We start from the raw sequence: 12,651 nt of genomic DNA, 5'->3' as shown, positions 1-12,651 counted from the left end.
GACGTATATCGGTTTAGTCAAATGGGTCATGAGTAATAACCGAGTTATGATTTAACTAACGTATTATTGTATTCAGGAGTATAAATTATTATTGTATGTTTTTAAGTTCGTTGAACTTACCTTGATAACAAATACGTTTTGGAAATTGTGTAATGGGACCTAAACTGTTATTTAATGTATATTAAAAAGGAAAAATTTTCTTGGACCGGAAATAACGGGTTGGGTCGTTACAAATCAGGTACTTTGAATCATTATTAACATCATTTTAACTATACTCTATTATGCGGTGACAACGGTGTTATGTCATTTAATTCTTAACTGGTGAAGTAAGAAGACCAAACTGATCAAGTTTAACCATACAATCGGCTTATCTGATAAATATTTATATTAATTATTGTATTTGTGGCTAGCTTAAGTGATTAAGCACCTCTATATTTTACATTGTCTATGTCAATATGGTTTAGTTTAAAATAACATTTTCATTTCATCTGCCAAATTAAATATATTTTAATATTACTTTTCATCCTTAATATGATAATATGAGTTGCAGCCCCTAATCTCCTAAAGATCTTCCCAATATGTATTTTCATACTGTAATTGTTTTAGATATAATCAATAATTGAAACTGAAATATAATATGTTGTGTGAGTTTATAACAACAACAACAACAACTACAACAAAACCCAATACCACATAAGTGGTGTATGAGAGAGGTAAGATATAGACAATCCTTCCCCTATCCGAGAATAAAGACAAGTCATTTCTCCACCCAGAGTGAAAACACTCACAAAAGTAGAGAAAGTCATCTCTCTCTCTATTCGACGGATAGATAAATTGCTTCCGAGTGGACCTTCGGCCAATAAGTAGGAAATTTTGAAAAAAAAAATTAAAAATTAAAATTGAGACGCCATGAAAATGGTAAAATCAAATTTCCATGGGTTTTAAATCCTGCCCGAAATTTAATTTAGACTCCATGAAAATAGTTTATTGTTAATTTTTTATTTATATTGTTATTATTATTTTTTTTTGGACGGCGGTTAGATGGTTAGTCACGCACACACGCAAGGAAGAAACCCGGGATCGAATCCCCTTGCAGGAATTAAATCTGGTAAAACTTCCCCCCCCGGAATCGAACCTGCGCCACTTCAATGAGCGGTGAACACGGGCCCGCCTCAAAGGAGCTGGTACCACTCAGGCTGATGCCTCGGTGGTTATTTATATTGTTATTATTTATATTCAAGATACTCACGATGTGATGATGATCATCAAATTATTTGGATGATTATGATCTCATAAACAATAAATGATAAGTTTCACTTGGTTTCAATTCATGATGAAAAGTCTAGATTAGTGGATTGTGAGTCACTCAAATTAAATCTGATGAAGAGCTAGCTAGAATGTTGCAGGTACTGGTGAGCTCCATGACGTTGACTTCGTCACATAACAATATGAAGATAGAGTCAATGGTCATTTGATTCGATTTCTTCAATATGTGATAATGATGGTGTACTTACTATGCTAATTGGTATCAACAACAAGAAGTTATGTTTTGTAGCACGTGAATTCTTATACAAATTTATGCCCCATAAGTTTTTTTTCATATGCACGTGACATGTCATTCATATGGATGACTTTGGTGAATAAATTTGTTTCAGGTTTTTTGAATATATTGTTGGGGCTCTATATATGTGATCCGTATGTGTTTATAATCTACCTTATATGTGATCTTAATGCATATATTACTTGTTTCAACTTGTAGCATATTGATAGTTATGAACTTGTTGTCATTGAAAGATATGTTGTACTTATGCTTATATTGGATTCAATGAATATACAAATCCACCTTACTGTAGGATACATGATATCTTAAAAGTTAAAAATGTTACAATAGAGAACATGAAATCTGATATATTGTATGCCAACGTCAATATGTGTTATGAGACTACAGTTAGTCATCCACTACAAATAGTCTTCCCATTCATATGATCAAGCAATTGGATAAGTTTGAATATATGATGTAGTGTGATAAAAATTAAATGGTTTGAATAGATGTCTTATATCTAATTTATACATTTGCTTGGAGTACTATGTTTAGTGAAATTAATAAATAGATAACATGAGTTTATTTGTTTTGAGGAAGACACCCTTTTTTAAAATTTCCTCTAAAAAAATCCCGTTTTGAATTTTTTATATGCGTAATATTATAATAAATGTTGGCAGGGACATATTCCCAATGCATGTGAAGATCTATGTTTAGGAAGGATGCAATAGCAGCTCTTACAAGTGGGTCAATGGGCGTCGAAGAGTTCAAGTTCACATTCATTTAATTCGGTCGCGATCTTTGAAATTGATATCCCGGTTTCTTCTTCTCTTATTATAGTTTTTTAACGCCTTCGTCTAATAGACTTCCAATGTTGCCACATTTTGTATTCTATCTATCCCGTCCAAATAATACTTTAAACGTACACATACTTCCATGGCTTTGGGGGTAAGTCTTGATCTTATTTCCGATATAATTCGATCGCTAGTAGAAAAGGTCGATTCAGAAGCTACCGTCAAAGCTTGGATGATTAATAAGTCACGAGTCATAGTGGCTAATATTCGATATTAGTCTTATTTTGAATTCCACCAGGACAAAATATCAAAGTTGTGAAGTTGTTCGGAACCGATGGTGGATGGTAAAAAGTTTGTAGCCTTGTAGTTTCTCAACTCGCTTGTGGGTGCCGTTGTTCGTTGACGCTTGCTAGTGTCTTCAAGTAAACCATTATAAAGCGTTATATTAAGGTATTGAGGCCTTCGAGACGACGATCCGGCCTGGAATAAGTAAACATTTGGGTTTTCTGGTTGGCCATATTTTGTTGAATAAATTTCAAAGAATTCTTCAAAAGTATTGTTAAATTCAAAATTTTGAGCAACACAACAGGAATGAAAAAAGCACAATTTAAGACCGGTCTTACACGTAATTTTAACATATTCATACAACTAGTATTATTAGATTCATTATCTAGCGACACGGTAAAGATTGACTAAATTATAATCAACCAAAGTGTCATGTAAATTTTTCTTAAATGTATGCGGATAATCAAATAGTTTAAAAGCAATTGTTTGTTTTATTAATAACCACGAATTGAGATTAAACAAATGAGCAGTAAATGCTAAATAAGAGTTTGTCGTACCATGTGGTGCGGTCCAAACATCACAAGTTTTAGAAACATTATATTTATAGTTGTAAAAACCTTCAATTATGTCATTTTTAGTGTTTTGCCATAACTTAAAAACATCAAGTCTAAGAGTAGTATGACCTAAAATTTGATATCACGGTTGTCTTGATGCTTGATTATCTATGTAAGCTTTTCTTTGTCGAAGTGGTTGAATAGAAGCACTTGTTGAATGACAAACTTTGTAAAATCTAACCGAAGGGCTTCGACATCGTATGTAAAAATCGAACCATCCGAACAGCTTGTGTTATATCTTCAATTACTCCTTTACTAGTCGAAGTAATATGTTTTCATAACGTAGAGTTAGCTGATACACCAAAAAACTTCATACAACGCTTGCAACAGCTTTTTCCGTATGATCATTCATAACACACAATTTGAAATATGACCCACCTATTTGGTTACGGGTAACAGCTTTAACTCTTAAATCATCATTGTTGGTGTAATGTATTTGTGAAGATGTTTTGACAAAAGCGGAATCAGAGCCACATGCTTATGATTGTAAGTAATCCATTATTGGATTAGTAAGTAGCAAAGAAATAAATAATTAGAGAGTAATTAGAAAGATTTAAGAAATATGTGAGAGATTAGAGAGAGATTAAAGAGATATTAGAGAGATATTAAAGGGTAATTAGAGAGATATTAGAAAGATATTTTCAACCAAACCAAAATCATCTATTTTCTAATTTATACTACAATTGTTGAGGTAGAATGCTGCAAACAACTCAAAAACACCAAAAACAAAACTTTAAAAATCAACCAAAGCGGCTAGTTTTTCCGATAATTTCGAACAGCCAAAAAAACCAGTTTCCGAACCAGTTTTTAACTGTTGGGAACCGTGTTAGGATTAGAAAATCCTAATAGTAAAGATGTAAGTGTATGATGAGTTTAGCATTGTAAGAGACTTGTGTATAGTCTATAAATACCAAGTTCCCATACTACTCATCTTAGGTCTTTCATTGTCATACACACACATTAGGTGTTTCCTTCCCCAAACTCTCTCAACACATTGTTGAGAGACTTGAGCTAAATCATGATCATTCATACAATTATGAATGAGCCCAAGAGAGCCTTGGATTCAATTGTGATTACGATTGAATTCACGTGCTAATTGATTGTACAATCTCAGATTCACATTCATATTGTTATCACATATTCTGAGATTGTTCTTCATCACCTTCATGTTCATCAGCTTACAACTTCACTGTACAAATCCTAAACATCAACTAGAACATGATTTAAAGCTAAAAATTAGACATTTCAATTGGTATTAGAGCTAAAGAGTCGAATCTCACAGATCCTAGCTTCAATAAATCGTGTTTCATTCAGATTTGATCAGCTACTATACGGACTTCTTCAACCTTATGAAATTGAAGAAAACTAAAAGTGCAGATGTGTTAGAAATCTTATCGTTAAGAAATCTGTAAATTTACAGATCCTAATTTGTAAAATCAAGCTCGAATTTCGAAGTCGAAGTTCGCTAGAAAAAGTCAACCGAATTTTCAAGGATCAAATTCATGATTTCTGTGTTGTATCAGATCGTGTTGATGATTTTAGAGTGTTATGTGAGTAATTTAAAACAACTTTTATCAAGGAATCGTAACTTGAAAGCATCGGAAACGAAATATCAAATTTTCAAGTTCATGAAGCTTTACGCTAACTGTTCTTTAGTTTAATTCCAGAATTATTGCTGTTTTGGATCTGATTCTTCACAAATAACTCTTAATCGCTGCTCAAGGAACGATTTTCAATCGATTTCAGGTCTTAATTGGTTCGATTGAAGAGTTTTTAGATTTATTTTTAATGGCGGTTTTGATGAAGGAGGAAGAACATGAAGTACAGTCAACCGCACGTTTGAGAGCTCAAACTTGCGATCGACAATGTGCATATACGGTTGGGTAAGCTAAAACGTATGGTTAATGTCCGAAAAAAATTCGATTTTTTGATGTTTAATGATGATGTGTGCGAGTGGTATAAATGAAGAAGTAAGAAATAGTAAGTAAAAACTGATCGATGGCATGATTGTAATTTGTGAGAACTTTCTGATAGGGCCCACGAAAGTTGTCTCCTTTATCCCCTAACAAACAAACAAATGAATGTGGACTCATTTGTCAACCAAATTCTATTTGAAACTTTGAACTCCGTGAACCTGGTCAGACCACCCATGTGAACCCCTCTTATCACTTGAACCCAGCCATGAACCCTTACACCTTTGAACTATCTACTTAACCTTTGAATGTTTTCAACCTTTAACCATAAACCTAATCCAGACCAGGTCATACCTGAATTTGAACCCGTTTTCTGACCTGTATCACCAACCACACTTAACAACAGTTAACTATCACAGTTAAATTCTTTAACGATCGTTAACTGGAGGGACCTCCGATGCAAAATTTTTGAAACTTTTTCAAAATTTTATTTTTAGTCCCTCTATTTTCTGAAATTTACAGTTTAACCCCAATTCTTTTAGACTTTACATTTTAACTATTCTGTTAACTCTCTAAGGAAAATGACTCAGTTTGCAAAGGATTTAATGAGAAGGACTTGCAATGCAAAAATAGATTCGATGATGATGACGTCTTTTGTGGTCCATTGTCATATCTATTTGGTACTTCTTACAGAATGTTGTTGTCAACGAATCTTGACATATTATGTGATTGTACCCATTTTTGCGCTACATTGTCAAATTCAAAGACATCGACCACATAAAAATGATGATTTATTTCATATAAACATCATTTTGGAGGAGAATGTCATATGGTTGATATAAAGTATCACGAGATTTGAAAGGGAAGCAAGGAGGAACGAAAAGAAATTTCCACATTCTTGGGGGAGTTTATGGAATCTTATATCGAAAGTACTCTTGTTAAAGATGTACCACCACTAAGTCATGTGACGAAGTCTGTGATGTGATCTAGAGAGGCGTGTCCCGGTGAAAATTGGCTGCAACAACCCGGAATTTTCCAATGTTTATTTTTAATATTTATTATTAATACTTGTGCTTTAATAAATGTATTTATATACATTTACTTGTTATCGTATTTGAATCTCCATGGCCCGACTTGTCTTTGTGACGTGCGTACTTTTCACGAATAATATTTTTAAATATTATTTACATTCATGATTATTTATTATTAATCATTTTAATTAACTAAGGTTAGTAATTAATTACTTGGGCTTTATTTATTTAAATTGCATACTTACTTGTACTTGGGCCTTAATTAATAGATTTGGACTAAGTAAGCCCACCCTACACTTTTGATGGACTTGTAAGCCCATGCATTAGGCTAGTATTTCATTAAACTTAAACATGGGTTAATTAAGATAATTAAGAGACAAAGTACTACAAGCATGCTAGCATCTTTCTCCATGAATTTAACCTTATTACTTATCCTAGCATACACCAAGCTCCAACACTAGAAAGTTGGCTATTGACTTCCCATTTTTACCTCTAAAACCGACGGCATCCTACCATGGGAGGGAGAGTTCATTTTCATTTCACTTTGGTACTTATCTACTTGCATTTCATTTCCTTTACACACACATACATACAACACTTCAATTTTCTCTCTTATTCTCTCTAAAACTTAGTAAGTAACAACACTTTTAACAACACTTTTCTTCCTCTTTCTTGTTCTTAAAAACCGTAGCCTATATCTCCATCATCATCATGATTTCTTGTTTAAATTACTTGTTTGTTTATTGGTTGTTATTCAAGATCAAACTTCCTAGTTTGCATCTTCATGGATATTGGTTACTTTCACTCTTTTTTTGATGAAGAACCAAGAACAAGAACTCAAACTTGTTAGTTTGTAGTTCTACATTTAAGTGTTTTCAAGACTAAAAGTTCATAAGTTTTATAATCTTCTTTATGTTTATGTTTTGTAGACTTGAATTCTTAAGATCTAAACTTTAGTTTGAATCTTCTCAAGTATGAAGCAAATATAAACATAATACTTGTAGATCTAGTTTATTTCTTCATTTTTACTTACTTTAAAGTTGTAATGTTGTTAATTTGTTCAAGTTTTACTAGTTAATCTTGATCTTATATTTCTTGAAACTACTTTGTAAGTTCAAGAACATGTAAGTAAACTTTTTGATTATAACTTTGTACACTTATGTTAGATCTAGACTTTTGGGTCTAGGATCTTCAAGATCTAACTAAGAACTATGTTCTACAACTTAAGATCTTGATTATATAAGTTTACTTTCAAGTTTGTAGCTTAATATTACATGTATAACTTTTGTATGTGTTGGATCTAAGATCTTGATGTAACTTTGGTTCATCAAACTTCATACAAACCTTAAGTGAGTTGTGCTACATGTCTTAGACTTGTACTTGTGTTATGATGGTCAAAACTTGGTAAAGATGATGCAAACACATCAACGAGTTGTACACTTGAAGCTATAAGCATCAAGGATGAGAACCGTGATGAGCATCAAGCACCAAGAACCCACCGGAACACATTTAGCTACTGTTTCTGGAACTGATCAGACTACATGGGCTACTGTAAATTTGATTTTCAGTTAGTTCGGTTCGAGTACATGATTTTCTGTTTAGACCTCGTCTTAATCCGAGTTACGGTTTAGGATCTATGGCCTCCCGAAAGTCACTACACCCTATTAACGTTGTGCTGAAATTTCTGACCTACTCGAACTTAAACCGTCACCACGGTCAAAGGATGACGAGTTTGGTTCTGGAAATTGGTCAGTACTTAGGGGACTCATATACGGAGCCATGGCCACTGGTCTCACCTCATTTCAGTTTGTATAGAGGTCGTGGCGACTGAACGAAGTCAGCCTTTGTTTCAAACCCTAGTCTTTACTTGAAACTTACTATACACTTTTTGTTAAATGATGAATGATGATGATACTTAAGACCTAATTTACATAAATTTAAACCTTTGGGAACGAATTACTGACTTAGTGCCTTTTGACTTAGGTTGAGGACTTTCGAACCAACCACTTTTCTTACCTTACCGCGTACCGACTTTTACTACTTCACCACTGTGAGTTATAGCATCCCTTTTTACTTTAACTATTTTGGGAACTGAGAATACATGCACATTTTACGTTTTACATACTAGGCACGCGTACTTAAATTTATTATATGTGTGGGTTATACAACGGCATAAACTTTCCCCTTAGCTCGGTAACGTTTAGTCATTGGTTTTTGAACCGGTGAATGCGAATCTTAGATATGGATCCATAGGGTTTGACATCCCCACTCGGGCTAGTAGCGCTAGCATTTAACGGGTGTATAATACTTCGTAAATATACCCACTCGCCAAGTGTACATTCAGGGAGTTATAAACGTTAAGTTAGTTACCAAGTGCCCACGGTTAAACATATACTTTTCATACTGTTTTGAAACGCTCTTTGTAGCACTGAAATCTCGTGGCCTACCTTACATTACTGTTATACTTAAACTATAGCTCACCAACATTCGTGTTGACATTTTAAGCATGTTTTTCTCAGGTGCTTAAGGTTGCTTGCTTCCGCTGTTGTACTAGTCTTGCTGATTAGCCACCCACTGCCCTATTAGAGATGTTACCGCATGAAACATTTTATCTTGCATTCAAACTTTATTATTTTTGAAAAATGATTTGTAACGACCTAAGGATCACGTACTATTATTACTTGTTTCCGTTCATAGAAGCATACTGTTGGTTGTAAAACATTTGACGTTGGTTATGACGTCACCTTTTATCATGAATGCAAATTTGTTTTGAAAATGCATGTAGTGTTTGACCTTGTAATGATCCTGTTGTTGATGGTCCGTACATGTTGATTTAGTACGGGGTGTCACATTTGGTATCAGAGCATTGGTTATAGGGAATTAGGTTGCATTAGTGAGTCTGGACCGACCCGAGTAGGATTCACTAATAGTACTAATCTACAACTTGCTAGTTTACCTGTTTCTGCGGAACTTACTGCATGCTGCTGCTTACTTTTACTACTATATGCCGTATACTGCTACATGTTTACTTTACTGCATGCTACTGTATGCTTCGATTGTATGATACTTCTGTACGATTTGTTAATATTGCCATGCTACTTACTGCTATACATGATCTAGACTGTCGTAGTTACTTTGCCTAATACGTGCTTGCTTTATGACTTACTGACATGAAAAAAGTTATTTTTATTTGTTCAGATGTCGGATGCCCCGCCCACTATCATTCACTTGGAGAGCGACTCGGACTCATCGGCCACCTCACCTACCATTGTTGCTGACTCGATCCCGTCATCTACACCTTCCAGTGACTCCAGCGCTTCATCCTTCGGAGCTAGTAGCCATGCACCCGACCCAGTGATTTCCTCAGACAAAGCCGAGGACCTACAGGAGATTCCAGCTCCACTTGTCCCAGGACCCTCGGAGCCACAGCACCATTCCGGTGGTGCTGTGATTTCCGCGGAACTTGGGGAAGGTCCAGTCCGTAATGAGCATAACCATTGGTGCCGACGCCTTCTTGATGGACGTCTCGTGCCGATCGGGCCCGCCAGATACCGACAGATGATGGCCGCCCGAGGAGAGCCACCCGTGCAGCCCCCCCAGCCGATCTAGACGACCCATCATCCGCGGATTCTTCATCCGACGACTCATCCTCTGACGACTCTAGTGACGAGGATTCAGATGAGGACCCTGATGATGCACCTGTACAGCCATCCTCCACTCGACCGAAGAAGCGGTACCGTTTAGATGGTACCGTCATTCCAGGGATTAATGGAGGTTAACCATTCGTTGACGCTCATGGTCGGCGTCGTAAGGTTACCGCCTGAAAGCGGCTGGTGCCGTACCTTGCTGATCCTTTTGTGCGTAAGCCTTACCACTTTGCAGCCTCTACTTCTGGAGCCCGACCGTTTGCACCACCGGCACCACCTGCACCGCCTGCCCCACCACCTCCCACTGTCGAGGAACTGACAAGGGAGGTAGAGATCCTCCGTGCTCGGGTAGCTGAGCTCGAGGACCAGATGTCCCACGTAATGGACATCCTACACCCGCCATCACCATAGGACATTTGTAGTAAATTTCATTATGTAATCTCATTTGTAGTTTTATGTTTTACTTATGTGTTGTACGAACCTATGCAGATGTATGCAACTTATTATTAATGAATGGAACTTTGTGTTGTTTAATTCTTGCACAGTGTTCTATTTACATTACTGTGTGATGACTTTGTGGTATCTGAATCTATTTGCGTTACTTAATTAGCATGTGTTGTGTTGATTCCATGCTGGTTACCATATACTGTATTATTACTATTTGAATACTAGATTTTGACTTGAGTCAAAATTTTTGTTTAGAACATCAATGGCCAACGGAAGATCAATGCCAACCATAGCACAGATCGAGAAAATGATCAATGAACGAGTCGCCGCAGCTTTAGCGGAAATGAACCCCCAAGCTCCACCGCCACCGGTTATCCAGCCCATTTATAATGGGTGCACATACAAATAGTTTCAAAGCTGCAAGCCCCATAACTTTAGTGGAACTGAGGGGCCAGTTGGTCTCACTAGATGGTTCGAAAAATTAGAATCTGTGTTTCGAGTTAGTAACTGCTCAGAGGCGAACAAGACCAAGTATGCCTCATGTACGCTGTCTGACGGCGCACTAACTTGGTGGAACACTTTGGCTCAAGCAAAGGGTATTGATGAGGCGTTTGCTACCCCATGGGAGGAATTCAAAGGGGCCCTGACTGAGGAATATTGCCCTAGGACAGAGATCCAGAAAATGGAGATTGAGTTTATGCAGTTGAAGGTTGTGGGGAACGATCTCAATGGTTATAATCGTAGGTATCTAGAATTAGCCCTGATGTGTCCTACCACAATTACCCCGGAGTTTAAGCGCATGGAAAGGTACTTGTGGGGACTTCCTAAGTACATTAAGGGAAATTTCACCTCGTATAAGCCACCTAATGTCCCTGAAGCAATGTGCATGGTGCACACTTTAATGAACCAAATCATCATCGATGAACCGGAAAAGGCAAAATCCGAAGCGGGTAGTAGTGAAAAGCGCAAGTGGGACAACAACAACAACAACAAATGGAGAGCCTATGATCAAACCCCCGCTAAGAGGCACAACAACGGTGGGAATCCCAATCCAAACACCAACTCAAACCCCAACTACAAGGGTACCCTACCGCAATGCAAGAGGTGCTACAAGCACCATACCGGGTACTGTAACGTTGTTTGTGAAAAGTGCAAAAAGACCGGGCATATTGGCAGAGAGTGTAAGATCACCACCATTACTGGGAAGCCGAACCCCAATGGACCGAGAAAGTGCTATAAATGCGGACAGACGGGCCACTTCAGAAATGAGTGTCCCAACAAACGAAAGGATGGCAGACCACCGCGTGGTAGAGCTTTCAATGTAAATGCAAGGGACGCCCATGAGAACCCCAACTTGGTCACAGGTATATTCACTATCAACAATCTATTAGCTTCTGTTCTGTTTGATACTGGTGCCGATAGAAGTTATGTATGTAGACACTTTTGCGATAAGATAAATTGGTCATTAGTTCCTTTAAAGGAGAGTATGCTTGTAGAGGTAGCCAATGGAAAACTTGAGAAAGTTGACCAAATTAGCTGAGGAGATATTATCAACATAGCTGGTGTAGATTTCGAGATTGACTTGATACCTATTAAGTTAGGAAGTTTTGACGTCATTGTCGGTATGGACTGGTTGACCAGGATAAGGGCTGACATAAAGCTCTTCGTATACCACACGGAGATGGTGAGCCACTGGTTATTTACGGAGAGAGATGTACTTCGAAATTGAATCTCATTAGTTGCATGAAAGCGCAAAAGATCATGAAGAAAGGACGTCTTGCTGTTTTGGCACATGTGAAAACGTTAGAAACCGAGGTGAAGAGTGTAAACGATGTACGAATTGTGAACGAATTTTCCGATGTCTTTCCTGAAGAATTGCCTGGATTACCGCCAACGAGAGCAGTAGAGTTTCAAATCGATTTAGTGCCAGGAGCTGCACCTGTAGCTCGCGCACCTTATCGACTCGCACCTTCCGAGATGCAAGAGTTGCAGAGCCAATTACAAGAACTGCTAGACCGTGGATTTATCCAACCAAGTTCTTCGCCTTGGGGCGCGCCTGTTTTGTTTGTAAAGAAGAAGGATGGATCCTTCCGCATGTGTATCGACTACCGTGAACTCAACAAATTGACGATCAAGAATCGGTATCCTCTTCCCCGAATTGACGATCTTTTCGATCAGCTACAAGGATCAAGTGTTTACTCTAAGATCGATTTGCGATCTGATTATCACCAGTTGAGGGTGAAAGAGAGCGACGTGATGAAGACTGCGTTCAGAACTCGTTATGGTCATTATGAGTTTCTCGTGATGCCATTCGGTTTAACCAACGCACCTGCCATGTTCATGGACCTCATGAATCGTGTCTGCAAGCCATACTTGGATA

This window comes from Rutidosis leptorrhynchoides, chromosome 10, assembly GCF_046630445.1.
Source record: "Rutidosis leptorrhynchoides isolate AG116_Rl617_1_P2 chromosome 10, CSIRO_AGI_Rlap_v1, whole genome shotgun sequence".
NCBI classification, from domain to species: domain Eukaryota; kingdom Viridiplantae; phylum Streptophyta; class Magnoliopsida; order Asterales; family Asteraceae; genus Rutidosis; species Rutidosis leptorrhynchoides.
This window is presented reverse-complemented; position numbering follows the sequence as displayed.